General features: G+C 45.1%; 1 protein-coding gene across 4 annotated transcripts in view; it reads left to right on the forward strand.

Moving 5' to 3' along the window:
- The first annotated feature begins 4,501 nt into the window (after positions 1 to 4,501).
- Positions 4,502 to 13,861, forward strand: part of NCOA7 (nuclear receptor coactivator 7) — a 161,440-nt gene continuing 152,080 nt past the window's right edge. For 2 of the 4 annotated variants that reach the window (XM_048844622.2, XM_048844628.2), the window contains exon 1: positions 5,887 to 6,194. The gene's annotated coding sequence lies outside the window, so the exon portion shown is untranslated. Of the gene's footprint in view, positions 4,624 to 5,886; positions 6,195 to 6,365; positions 6,521 to 13,861 lie in introns of those variants that run through there. The other 2 variants (XM_048844624.2, XM_048844623.2) reach the window with 2 other exon arrangements.

The following is a 13,861-nucleotide window of genomic DNA, read 5'->3' on the forward strand; positions in this document are numbered from 1 at the left end:
AATTGTGTCTACTTTAGGAAGACTTGCTGATATAGCTATGCCAGCAAACTTTTTCTAGTATAGATTAGGCCTTAGAGGCCTTTCTCCTGAAGTTATGGGACACGTGATCATCTTCCACACTCCCCTCCCTTTTTTTAAAATGAAAGCTAAGTTTCTTGCCCTCATAGTTGTGGAGGATAACTTAAAAATGTGAATTGAGTCAGAAAGCATATAAAAAGGTCCAGGCAACTTACAAATAAAATGTAATGATGTTTTGGGATGACTCATGATTGGCAATATTGAATGTTTGGCATCACAGTACTAGCCTTGTCCTGTTTTTTTAAAGAATCAATAGCAAAATAAAGATCTTGATGTGTGTGCTTAGGGAAACTTTAAAAGTAAAAATGTAAAATTCTCTGGTTTCACATTAAGCAAACAGAGTATTTTTCAAAATAAATGATATTCCAACTATATATAGAAAGAACTCTAATTACTTATAGTGATGATTTTAGTTTTGCGATGTGAATTCTTGTGAGAAATATTCTTTTAAACATGTAGTAAAAGATTAGCGGAGGAGTGGAGGGGAGAAAAAGTACTTTCCTGACTGGGCATCGAACCGGGGTGCCATGGTGAGAACAATGAATCCTAACGACTAGACCAGGGAATGGCAGCCTTTGGCATGTGGCCCGCCAGGGTAAGCCCCCTGGTGGGCCAGGCTGGTTTGTTTACCTGCCACATCCACAGGTTCGGCTGATCGCAGCTCCCACTGACCGCAGTTTGCCACTCCTGGCCAATGGGGGCTGCGGGAAGCGGCAGTCAGCACATCCTGCGCCGCTTCCCGCAGTCCCCATTGGCCTGGAGCGGCAAACTGTGGCCAGTGGCAGCTGCGATCCGGCCAAACCTGCTGATGCGGCAGGTAAACAAACCGGCCCAGCCCACTAGGGGGCTTGCGGGTCAAAGGTTGCCAATCCCAGCACTAGACCATCAGGGGAAAATGATAATGTTATTACACACTTGGATATACTTTTGTTTACATATGTAGGTTTCCTTTTCTTCTGTGACTAACTCATGTGACTCCTCTTTATTCTTTCACTTCACCCTTCCCTATCTAAGATAGCTTCACTATGTGTTTTTCTGTCAGTGATTCAGCTTCTCTCAGCTCCTTCTGGCACAGAAGCGCAGCCGGTTGGGCTCAATGTCTCTTCAGCTCCAACTAGCATTCAAGAACAACCAAGAAAGGTGCACAATCTTCCTGAGGTTGGGGGACGGGGAGGAATAAAGTCTGAAAAAGAGACTTCCATCCATTAATTATAAAAAGGAAATGTTCATGAGCAATCAAAATTAATAAAGTCCAGCTTTTTATCAAAGGTACTGCAGCCAAAATGTTCAGAGTTAGGTACCCAAATTCACATATGGGCACCTAATAAGTATGTTATTTTCACATGGCTGCATACACGCATTTGACTAATGTGGTCATTATAAGTTAATACATGGGTTAAGTTATTACTCTAATTTGATTGTGGTTCTAGGTTCCTAAAAAGCCTAAGCAAAGTAAAGAATTGTTTGATGTTAGATAAAATACATTAGGTAGAAGATGACTTACTGTAGATTTCTGGTGTGCCCTCTATATAGTGCTTTTTTTATAGTGCACGTCAGTACTAACCTATCTTGATTTGCACAGGAACTCTGAGTGACATCTCTACAGTTGCCCTTTCATTCTAAGCCTCTATTATCAGATAACTGGAGAAGAGACTTCATTGTCAGGCCCTTATAACTGTCTGAAAATTACCATTACAACTGAAGTGTTATACTTGTTTTCAGCATAAAGGTGATTTTAAAAACAAACAAACAAACATCAAGATACATTGTCCAGAGCTTTGTAGCAAGCTTCAACCCTCTGCCCCCAATGTTGTGTTTATGAGCTGTGAGTTGGCTGACAGTACCTTCCTGTAGTTTAATTTCCTTTATATTTTTATTACATGCTGTTAAACTTCAACTGAGCTAGAGGGTGCTATCTGAGAGTTTGTAAATTATGTTCATGTACAATATATGGCTACTATTTTCAGCTGGTTAGAAAATTGTTAGCCTTTTTTCAAAAGAAAATTGTGGGGTGGGGGAAAGGAAGTCTCAACTAAATTATTCTTGTGTAAAATGTTTAATGTTTTTTCCCTATCTTTCTTTCTCCCTTACTGGTAGACGTGAGAAGCCCTTTTCTGTACCTCAAAATCCCAGATTGCCCTTTTAAATGATTTAGTGTGGAAATGTATATGATTCTAGTTTTTACTAAAGGCTTGATCCTATATCCATTAAAATAAATAGAAAGAGTCCTGTTGACTTCAGTGGGCATTGGATTAGGTATTAATGACTATTAGTAATTCAGATAATACTATTAATAAGGCTAAGATTTAGTCATGGATATTTTTGGTAAAAGTCATGGACAGCTCACGAAATAAAAATTCATGGCTAATGACCCTCCATGACTTTTACTATACATACCCATTACTAAATCTCCACTTCTGGGGTGGGATCCTGCTCGTGGGCCCCTGCTCCAGGGTTGGGAGTTGACTCCCCCCCCCCCCCCCCCGCCGCCCCCCAGTGGCCGCTGCTCTCCAGATGGCATCCGGGTCCGCTGCTCTGGCCGTGTCAGGACTGCTACTGCTGGGGTGGTCCCCGGAGTGACTCCAGGACCAATGCTTGGGCTCTCCCTGGAGGTGGAGATGGCTGCTGCTTGGGCACTCCTTGGGGCCAGCTGCCTGGAGCTGTTCCGGCAGCAGGCAGTGTGGCTGGCTCCAGGGCCAGCCCGAGTGGCTGGCTCCGGGACCACTCTAGCAGCGGTCAGTGTGGATGGCCTTAGGGACCCCCCAAGCGGCTGGCCACAGGGCTGCTCCAGCAGGGGCCGGTGCAGCTGACTCCGTGGCAGCCCCTGGGACTGCTGCTTGGGCGCTGCCCATGACCAGCTGCATTGGCTGCTGCTCGGACGGTCCCCAGAGTCAGCTGCCCAGAATCCATGACTTCCACAACCTCTGTGACAGAATCGCAGGCTTAACTATTAATAGTTAAAACTTCCAACTAACACCAGATATAACCTGTGGCTTTAGCTCTGTGCAAAGTATGCATTTCCAGTAATATTCCCCAAAACAGCAGTGCCTAAGGAGAAATTTAAATCCATTCAAGAATTTGACTCTAGCATCCCAGTTATGCTGTTTGTTTATTTTGCATGTTAGTGTATCAAAAGCGGTAATTTAAAGTTTTGTCCCGACTTGGTACAAATCTCCCCAAATATCCCAGCAAGGCCACAATCCACAGAATAATTTTGTCAGTGGCTGAAAAAAAGTTATATATTTTTTTCAAACTAGTATAAACACTAATGGAACTGAATTGTACAACTCTAAAAGGACCAATTCACAGGCATTGGGGGTTTTAACTGGTAAAAACTTGACCACTATTAATAGCCATTTGATGAGCTGAATCAGAAGATGACCAGGTCGTGGGCAAATGAATGCCAAGGTCCCTATAATCATGACAAGGGAAGAGTCCAGACTTATTGTCAATCTTATGTAGTAGGGAAAAGAAGACAAAAATAAAATTGATATCAAAATATAACATTTAGTTAGGTTCTTATGTAACCCCATCACCACAGTATCTGAGTAGCTACTATCTCTAACTGTAGAAGCCCAGTATATAGTTAAGTGGAGTCTTAGACCTTGCTCTTACAAGGATTTTTATGGAGGTACAGGGTATATCCACATGGAACATCCTGCAAGAGTGGGACCCTAATCTTCAAGATGCTTCTCATAAATTTTATACAGCTGCCTATCATCAGTGTGGTTTCTGAGCACCTTTCATGTAAAATCTATTAGTAATAGAGCATGGCTGTATATGTTCACAAAAGCCTAAACCACCAAAAGGTGGGCAGCTACATTCTGTGAGCCTCTGCATTTTCTTTAAAATCAGCTTCAGATACAGTAAATTACAGTGATGTAGCCTGAGAGTGACAAATGCCTGGATCATTGGCTAGGTCATTGGCCAAGAGGAAGGGGTGAAGTTTCCTTGGACCTGAAAGAAAGTATTGCTAGTCACTGACTTTACCTGCTCAGCCAAATTTAGGGATGAATTAAATAGGCTTTGTACCATTTTGAGTGGGAGATGTACATCTTCAATGGAAACAAATTGAAGAGGGAAAGAAAAAATGTCCCAGTTGGTTCTTCACAGTGTTTTCCTTTCATTGTGAATTATGCTTATTAGGGTAATGCCTGGGGACCAACCAAGAATGGGGCTTCAATAGGCTAGGCCCATATGGAAGGCATGATAATATTTCTTATCTTAAAAGAGCTGCCTTGCTATGGCACTTTATTCTTTATCTGGCATTTCATTATGAGAGTCTCATTTTACAAGCATGGGGAATATTGTGTGTTTATCATGGGTGGTGTGTGAACTGCTGGCTGAGGGAGGCTAGCTCCCAGCCCCGCCCCATCTGCCTGAGGCCTCAACCCTTCCATGCCCTCTGCCAGAGCCCTCCTTCCACTGCAGCTGCCAGCTTCGGCCCTAGGCTAGAGCCCTCAGCCCCAGAGTGCCCACAGCCTCCCCCACAGTCCTGGAGCGGGCAGCGCAGCCACAGCCTCCCTGACCCTAGAGCACCGGGAGGTAAGTGGTGCAGCCACCCTGAGCACGGGGAGGGTGGGTGGCATGGCTGCAGGCCCCCCCAGCCCCAGAGTGTCGGGAGGGTGGATGGCGTGGCCTCAGCCTCCTTAGGCCCAGAGCGCCAAGAGGGTGGGTAGTGCGGCTTGAGCTGCGGCCACCCCACAGGGTGGAGCTGCACCTAGCGGAAGCTGGAGGGGGGACCTGGGGATGGAGCATGTGTGGGGCCACAGCTGGCTGTTTGGGGAGGCACAGCCTCCCCCAGCCTATGATACCTGTCGCCCATGGTATTTATATACATAACTGCTTAACCTCAGGCTTTTAGTCTGCAGTTCATGATTTTGTGGGCTTGCTAAAGCCTTCAGGCCTGCTTCTGAAGTCTCAGGACTTCCAGAGCTGGAGCTGTGAATGTGAAACAGACTAAAAGGAGGAATAGAGAGAGAGGTGAACATTATACACTCTAATGGAATAGCTACAAAAATGACAAATCTTGTATGCTCGAGACCTGCTGTTGCCCAAAGTCAAATAATGTAGGAAAATATATTTATTTTCCTGATTTTAAAACAGAACACTTTTTTATCCTAAGAAGAAGAAAGGTGGAGGCTGGGAGTGTAGGGAGGCAGGGAATATGAATATCATAGGTTTTTCATTTTCCCACTGAAATTAAGGTTATCAATTTTCAATACTTTTAAAATTTGGGCCCTGATTCTATCATAGGGCTCATCATAGGTGCAAGGGGCCAACTACATGGATCAAATTGCAGGATTGGGGAGCTAGTAAAAAAAGTGTATGTACTTGTTTTTTTGGGTCCCAAAGTAATTGAGGGAACACTAATTTGTTCAGATTAAGGTGCTGACCCTGCCATGGACTCTATGGGGGTGCAGGGGGAGGGGGGGGGTCAACCCTTTATGTTGCAACTTGTGAGACTGAGGCCTTGACACTGGCAAATGTATCTCTCTTCCCCCTCCTCGCCCCCCCCCACCAAAAAACCCCCTCAGACAAGTCAATTTGCCTAGAAAATGAGCAACCTGAGGGCCGGCTCCTTGGTGTGCTCAATGGGACAAATCACGGGGCCGAAAGCTGCGGTGACATTTTGAAGGGGCTAATACTGTCCCCCTCCCTCGGGGGCGAGGGAGCCGACGCGCAGAGCGGCGCTGGAGGACTGGGCCGAGCAGGGGGAAGGCGCCTGCGGCCAGGCAGGGCGGAGCTGCGGGCCGTGCTATCGGCGCAGGCAGAGCCGGGGGAGCGGGGCGCGCTGGTGGCGAGGGCCGCTGGGTGGGTGCGGCGCAGGCGGGGCGGGCTCTGCCTGGCGACCATGCTGCTGGCGGAGGCCGGGAGCTGCGCGCTCTCTGCAGCGGGCTGAGCTGAGGTGCAGCGGCCGGGTCTCTCCGGGGACCTCCCCTCGGCGGCCGTGGATGTTCCCGGGCTGCCGCGTCCGCGCCTCTGCAGCGACCCCCACCCGCGCCTGCTGAAGCCGCCCGGGGGGCATGGGGGCCCCGCTGAGCATCCCTGAGAGGATCCGACCCAGACCCAGACGCAAGTGCCCGGCCCGCGGCTGAAGGAACCGGTGCAGCTGGGTGGGTCTCAGCGGGCGGGCAGCGAGCCCTGCGCGGGAGATGCCCCTCTCAGGCTGGGGAGGGGGTGACCCAGCAGCCGCCTGGGGAGGGGAAGGGGGCTCCATCGGGGGCTGACATTTTGCAGATCTCATAACCATTAACCTGCCTTTTCAGAGGCACAACAACACAGCCGGCGAGGGGGGAGGAGGAGGCGGGCGAAGAGGAGGCGGGCAGATGGGGAAGTGCATTAGTTTGTCTGGCTTCAGAAATGCTGGTTTCCTTGGCTTGGCTGTGACAGCAAAACCAGAGGGGGAACATCGGACTTGAGGAAGCCGCGGGACTGAAAGGTGCAGATTGTGTGTTGTGCATGTACAGCTAGCCTGTGTTTGGGGAAGGGGGGTTTCGCTTGAATCTTTACCGGATTGGTTATGTTTTGGTAGTACCCACAGCGAGGTAGCTGCTTTCAATCTCTGTAGTCCTGCTTCAAAGATTTTACTATCCAATTCTTTTTGTTTATTTCTCTGCAATTAAAATCCTTTTGCAAATAGTGTAATTATTTCCTCTCCCACCTTTAACACGTTCTGAAATATATTTCCAGTTAGGATTACAGAATTTTTACATGTACTTCCAAGTAGTAGATTTCATTTTTTTTAATCTGAGGAGGAGGAAGAGAAGGTGATGGTGGTAATTTGAGGGAAGGGCCTTAAATGATATTTTGGGAGCATGAAATCTGTCGTAGGTATTGGGTGATGTGGGGTGGGTAGTCACTGCAGTGATGCACGGAAGCATCCAGCAATAGGCAACGATCATATTCCAGTGTGTCTGACATAACTTCATACCTGATATCCTTTGTTATTCAGGAAAATTGGTGGGCTAGAAACTTGGTTTCAAATACAATTTCAAAATAAAGAACAAATGCTGATTTTCATTGTCTTGCATCAGTCTGGATTTGGGGCAGTTGTAAGATTCCCAGCATGTGAATTATTGGAAAATGGGGTTGGTTGTGATGGTTCTATTTAAAACAAATAGATGTATTTTAACTATCAAACGACATTGGTCACAAACATATTAAAATTTGACCAAGAGAAGAGAGGCTGCTCAGAGTTAACATTACAAATCTGGACTCTGACTTGTGCCGTTGTATTTTTTTTTAAACAGTTTTAAGTGTGGATGGATTGTTATCCTGGATTAATAGTCCTGACATCTGATTTTCAGACTCATGATATCAGAACACATTTTATAGTTTAATTTTCTTTTCTAAACAGAGAGAAGACAATAGCTAATAAGCAATATTTGGTGTATGAGAGTGGATATATTGGGCCCAGATCTTGCAATTTCATTTGAGCATCTGGACCCTACACCTGTTCACATCCTTACTGATTTCAGTATGATTCTTTGAGTGGATACAGGGATTCACCTGTGTCGATCTGCCTGCAGTATCAAGGCTATGGATTTTTAACAGCTATCTTCTTGACATTAGTCTTTAGAGTAAATACTCAGTTATGTAATTTTATCACGTGTGTTATTTACTTAATGGTCTGTGAATACTGCACTTCCATGAGGTCATTGTACATGCTTATATCAATACATAATTATGGACTTTTAAATGGGTGATGTTTATGCACTAATTGATTATGATTTGTGTGGAGCTGCTGTGAGCTACATTGAGTGCCTGTATTTGGATAATATTTTGCATGCATATTGAAGAAGTCTTTCCAGTCTATCTCTTACACAAATTTTTTACATATTTTAAAGAATGAATACTGGTATTATATGTACAAAATATAACATTAGAAAAAAAAGTTACTGCAGGTTGCAAAAAGAAACACCAAGAAATATATATACAGCATCTGAAAAATGGTATAAGCAGCCCTGCAGATCTTGAAAATTGAAAGCAAGCCAAAGTAAAAATGCTTCCATTTTCCAGTCCTCCTTCTCTCTCAAACTCTTGTTCCTGGAAGATTTCCATAAATGAACTAAATAGATAATGGACTCAATCTTGCAAGTTGTATACCTGTGAGTACCTTTGCTCTTGTAAGTAGTCCCACTGACTGCAACAGGAGCAATCCCATGAGCAAAGTTATTCCCAGGCATAAAACTTCGTAGGATTGAGTCCATTGTCTGTTTAGTTCATTTATGATACAGTATTGTGAATTTTGCAGAAGAATCTTGCGGGAAATTCTGTTCTTTATTAAAGAACATGGAGGCTCTATGTACAGTGCCTTCCTTTTCTTTATTATGTAGCACAGCATCACACAAGGAACATTTCCAGAAAACATACTGTATATACATGCCTCTCTGTCCCTCTCTCGCCTCAATGAGCTCTTCCCTTGTGATGTTCCGGTTTCTATGAGTTGCAGCATTTCTTCATTTGATGTAGCTGTGATTCTGATTTGTCATCTCTAATGTTGAAGTGATAAATCATCTCTTGAACTTGAAGTGAATCAATAAGAATGCTTCTGTTTGTTATCCTCTGTATTTAAGATTTGGAGAATGCAAGCGGAATTACTCAGGGAGTGACAGTACTCAATATTTCACCTCCATATCTTTCTATAAGTCCTGATTTTCCTACAGTGTGGTGCCTGCAAGCATCACAATATTAAGGCAAGGCATTGAGCTTCTATATTCAGTGCTGATATAGAGCTGCATTCATTTGGAGAACAGAGTAGATGATAACAATGTTAAAGCAGGACCTCTTCTGTAACCTAATTGTCAGACTTGATACATCTCCTTTAGATGGATGACCAAAGTGGCGCCAAAGGGTGTCTCATACATGGAAGTATCTATATTGCCTGCCACATGATCTGTCTGATCCAATTAATTGCTGATACTGGCAGAAGAGGTTTTTACAAAAGGATAATTGTGAGCTAAATAGAGGACAGGAAAGCCCAATTTCCCTTTATACTCTAGTAGGCATTGAAGGAAGGTTGGAACACAACTGATAATAGAACATTTTACCACTCCCTTTAATTTAGAGAGGAGGATCCTATGCCAGACAAAGCAGCATAGCCAAGGTTTGCTTACTGGTCATCAACGGGAAGAGAGTTGTTATTCTTCCAGTTCTGGAATAATAATACTAGTTTCACTGGGTTAGTAGAGCTGACGTCAGGCAAATTGGACTATTGCTTGGGCCCAAGAACTTGTATTAATAACTGGGGAGTTTCCCCCAGGCATCATGTTGAAGGTAAGAATAACAGTCTGCTTTTAGGTTAGTCACTTCTGAAATATACTGGACCTGAACCAAGACTTGGCACAGCAGACAATATAGATCCAAAGCCTTCAGCAATGTTGGACATTTTCTAGGATTTTAGACCATCCTGAGGCAATTTATGCACCATACATTGGTTGCATTGCCCTTTTCTAGAAGGATCCACAGTCTGTCTCAGTTGTTCACAAAAATCATGATGGCAAACACTCCAGTCATTAAACTTCAGTGAGTTTATGTACCAGTTTGACTCTTTAAGGGACCATTGTCCCCTTTTTGATATTTTTCACATTTTGCTCCCTAACCTGACAGACTGGCATCTGATTCTACTGTCCCATGGGGGAAGACAGACAGATTACATTGCTGTTCCATGTGTTCATGTGGTTTAGACACCATTGGACTTCCTTATTCACTTTCCACTAAAGATGTTGTCATATGAACAACCACTGTGAGGCAGGTTAGCTTTCAGTTTTTAGAGGGCCCAATTACGGATCCAGACATGGGAGGTTTGACTGAATGGTAGAGATAGTAACCCCTGAACTTGAGCCTAGTTTTTGAGGAACTGTTTGAAGTCTGAGGAATCTCTTTATCTTCTTCCTTATTTTCCCTAGTTTGTTCCCTGGGAGATTTATCAGGGCCATGGTAAAGTCCACCTGGAATCTGAAGGAAGCTGTTTTTAGTGAGGGTTCCAGCATGTATGTTTTTCCTATTCATCATAAATGCTTCTGCGTCCACGAGGAAAACCAGACCAAATATTCTCTGTTCCTGTGCTGGCTGTTGATCGGAATGTCATTCAGGGGTAAGCTGCTGAAATTGAGCCAGGCTGGACGGTGTCACCTATCAACTGAATTTGCTCAATACTTGTTCAGGCGTCTTAAACTGATCATGGGTCTGTGACTTCTGTTCTTCTTAAGTACCAGAAGGGGATACTCTCACACCTTGGAGGCTCCCCTTTGGGGGTTTCCTAGATTTTTTTTTTAAGATGAGCAGGGACCATGGTGGTCATCCAGTCTGACCTCCTGCACAGCACAGGCCATAACATTTTGCCTACCATTTCCTGCATCAAGCCTAAAAATTTGTAGTTGAACTACAGCATATCTTTTAGAAGGACTTCTTGTCTTGATTTAAAAATGTCTAGAGATGGAGAATCTATCACATCCTAGGTAAGCAATTCCCATGGTTATTTACCTTTACTATTAAAAATGTGTGCCTTATTTCCTGTTTGAATTTATCTAGTTTCATCTTCCCCACTCTGGGATCTTGTTATGCCTTTGTCTGCTAGATTAAAGAGCTCTCTATCATCAGGTATTTTCTCCCCATGTAAGTATATTCAGACCATGCTTAAGTCTTAACTTCTCTTCGGTAAGCTAAATAGATTGAGCTCTTTAAATCTCTTACTGTAAGGAAGGTTTTCCAGTTCTCAAATCATTGTTGTTGCTCTTCTTGGAAACCTTCCCAATATTTCAACATCCTTTTAGAAGTGTAGACATGGAACAGGACACAGTATTCTGGTAATGGTCTTTCTAGTGCTGTTTTCATTCAAATCCCTACTCTTTTCCTACTTGATATTTCTTTGCTGATGCATCCAAGGAACACATTATCCTTTTGGCCACAGCCTCACTCAGGGAGGACATGTTCAGCTGGTTATCCACCAGGATCCCCAAGTCTTTTTTCAAATTAATTGATTTTTAGGATGCAATCCCTCTTTCTGTAGATTCCCCAAATTATGGCTTATTTACAGATCTTCCCCTGTACACAATCAGTTTTATGATTCTGATGGAGTAGCATCAGTTCTCTGGGAGGAGAGAAGAGAAGGAAATTGTTTCATTCAGAACCCTTTCCCATCTCTATTGCCCAGGGATCCCCTATGGTCCTTCCTGAGATACAGGCAAAGAACCAGCTCCTTCACCTTAGAAGATGAGGACTAAGGCCAGGTCTACGCTACAGAGGTAGGTCAATGTAAAGCAGCTGTAAGTGTCTACACTGCAGTGTTGCTCCCGCTGATGTAAGTCCCCCCACTACACTGACCTAATAACTCCACCTCCATGAGTGGCATAGAGCTTAGGTCAATGTAGTTAGGGCGATGCAGTGTCTGGGTAGATACTGGGTAGACACTGCATTACTTACATTGCCTATCAGTTCTGCATGGAGCTCACAGCTGTGAGCCCTGCTGCTGGGTGCTGACAGTCTGGTCTGTCAGCACCCAGCAGTGGGGCTCCATGCAGAGCCTACAGCCCGGGCTGTCAGCACCTGACAGCAGAGCTCACACTGCTTCACTTAAGTTGGAGCAAGGACTCCTGACAAGGACGTGCACACTGGCAGAAGGAGGGTAGTGTGGACATGAAAAACTGCAGTAATTACTGCGGTGGCTGTATGTAGACCAAATATAAACCGACTTAATTGTTTAGTGTAGTCAAGGCCTAAATGGAGAAGAGAGGAGACCGTTTAGGCTGTCTCACAATAATAAGAGTGAATTATTATTGGAATACCAGCCTGATGTGGATTAATTGCACAGGCATCTGCTTATCTCCAGAAAATGTCAACTAGCACCTGACTCATTTTCAAACTAAATTTAATGTTTCCTAGCAATGGCATTTTCCATTTCTGCAGTTACTCTCACTTCTGTACTTTCTGTCCCACACACCGTCTGTCTTGTTTTCTGTTTATTTTCTTATGTTCTAAACCAGCATAATAATGGAAAAGACTAAAACTATTAATATTTATGAGACTAGTGCTGTCACTTAAGTTTCAAGGGGAACTGGTGTGGCTTGCTGCCATACCAGCTGGTTCTGTGATCTCAAGCTAAATGGGGTTAGGCTGGGCCATTACTTGGACGGGACACATGCCAGGAATAGCTAAGGAGAGTTGAGGATTCAGCAATACATGGGTACTGTGGTGATGGGCACTATGGAAAAACATCAGGTAAATAAAATAGTAAGTGGCATTTGTTTCATGTAGTAAGAAATCATCTCTTGGGTAAGGAATGCCCCAACATGATGGTAAATTGAAAGGTAAAACAATGGCTTTTTTTAACCATTTGTGGTTATTTCAGATTCCATGGGACTGTTAATAAAGTAGAGTTTGACGGGATGTACAGGTGTTTTGCTGATCCCTAACCAGGATCCTATAGCCCTGCCACTCCCCACCCAGGCAGTGCCCCGATGAAGAGGCCCTTTCAAGCCAGATAGTGGCCTAAGTTTTATTGATTGTCTCCCAGCAAAGGTTCAGTTACACCTCAAGTAGGCATGCCCAGCAAGAAGCTAATTAAGTTCAGCTGAGCCCAGTTGGGCTCAACACATTAGGATGACTTATAAAGGATTTAAAATAAATGTGGGCTCTTTTTTGCTCCTTTGTGATATATAAAGAATACCTGATGGCTCTTCCCCCTCCCATCCCCCCATATTTCTTTTTACCTTTGAAATAAATGTCAAGAATGTTTGTCTGGTTTTGTTGGAGGAGCTTGTGGAAGTCTCAGGGATGTTTATTGTGAGTTTGTAACACATTAAATGAAGGGACAAAGGTGCTGAATCTTAAAGAAGGCTCAAAACATTAGTCATGTACGTTAAACAGGTATTAGTTAAAACGGGTTGGCAAACTTTTTGGCCCGAGGGCCACATCTGGGAATAGAAATTTTATGCTCACAGAATTGGGGTTGGGGTGCGGGACAGGGTGAGGGCTCTAGATGGGGTTGTGGGCTCTGGGGTGGGGCCAGAAATGAGGAGTTCAGGGTGCGGGAGGGGGCTCCGGGTGGGGGAGTGGGGTACCTGGGGGGTCTGAGGGCTCTGGCTGGGGGTGAGGGCTCTGGGGTGGGGCTGGGAATGAGGAGTTTGGGATATAGGAGGCTGCTCTGGACTAGGACCGAGGGGTTCGGAGGGTGGGGTGGGGATCAGGGCTGGAGTGCGGGAAGGGATCCAGGCTCCAGGTGGGGGTGCAAGCTCTGGGGTGGGGCTGGGGATTAGGGGTTTTGGGTGCAGGAGGGCGCTCCGGGCTGGGATCCAGGGGTTTGGAGGGTGAGAGGGGAATCAGGGCTGGGGCAGAGGATTGGGGCGTGGGGAGGTCCCGGAAGCAGTGGCATGTCACTTCTCCGTTGGAGCAGTGGAGGGGGCCATTGGAGCATGTAGGAACCGGAGGGAGGTCTTGCTGTGGCTTCCGGGAGCTGCATGGAGCAGCCCCCGATCCTGTTCCCTGGCTGGAGCTCCGGAGTGGGGCCATGTGGCTGCCTCAGTGAGCCACGTGTAGTGGCCCTCAACCCTGCTCTGTGGCTGGAGTGTGGAAAGCCCCAGACCCCACAACCCAGCGGAAGCTCGAGGGCCGGCTTAAAACGGCTGAATGCGGCCCATGGGATGCAGTTTGCCCACCCCTGAATTAAAAACTTTTTTTTTTCTTCATTTTTAAACCATATGGCTAAAACTCCCTTTCTCTGTTGGTTATTTAGTTTTCACTCTTTCTCCTGGAGTTACCATTTTATTGGTTCTCCATTCGC

Source organism: Caretta caretta, chromosome 3, assembly GCF_965140235.1.
Source record: "Caretta caretta isolate rCarCar2 chromosome 3, rCarCar1.hap1, whole genome shotgun sequence".
Taxonomy (NCBI): domain Eukaryota; kingdom Metazoa; phylum Chordata; order Testudines; family Cheloniidae; genus Caretta; species Caretta caretta.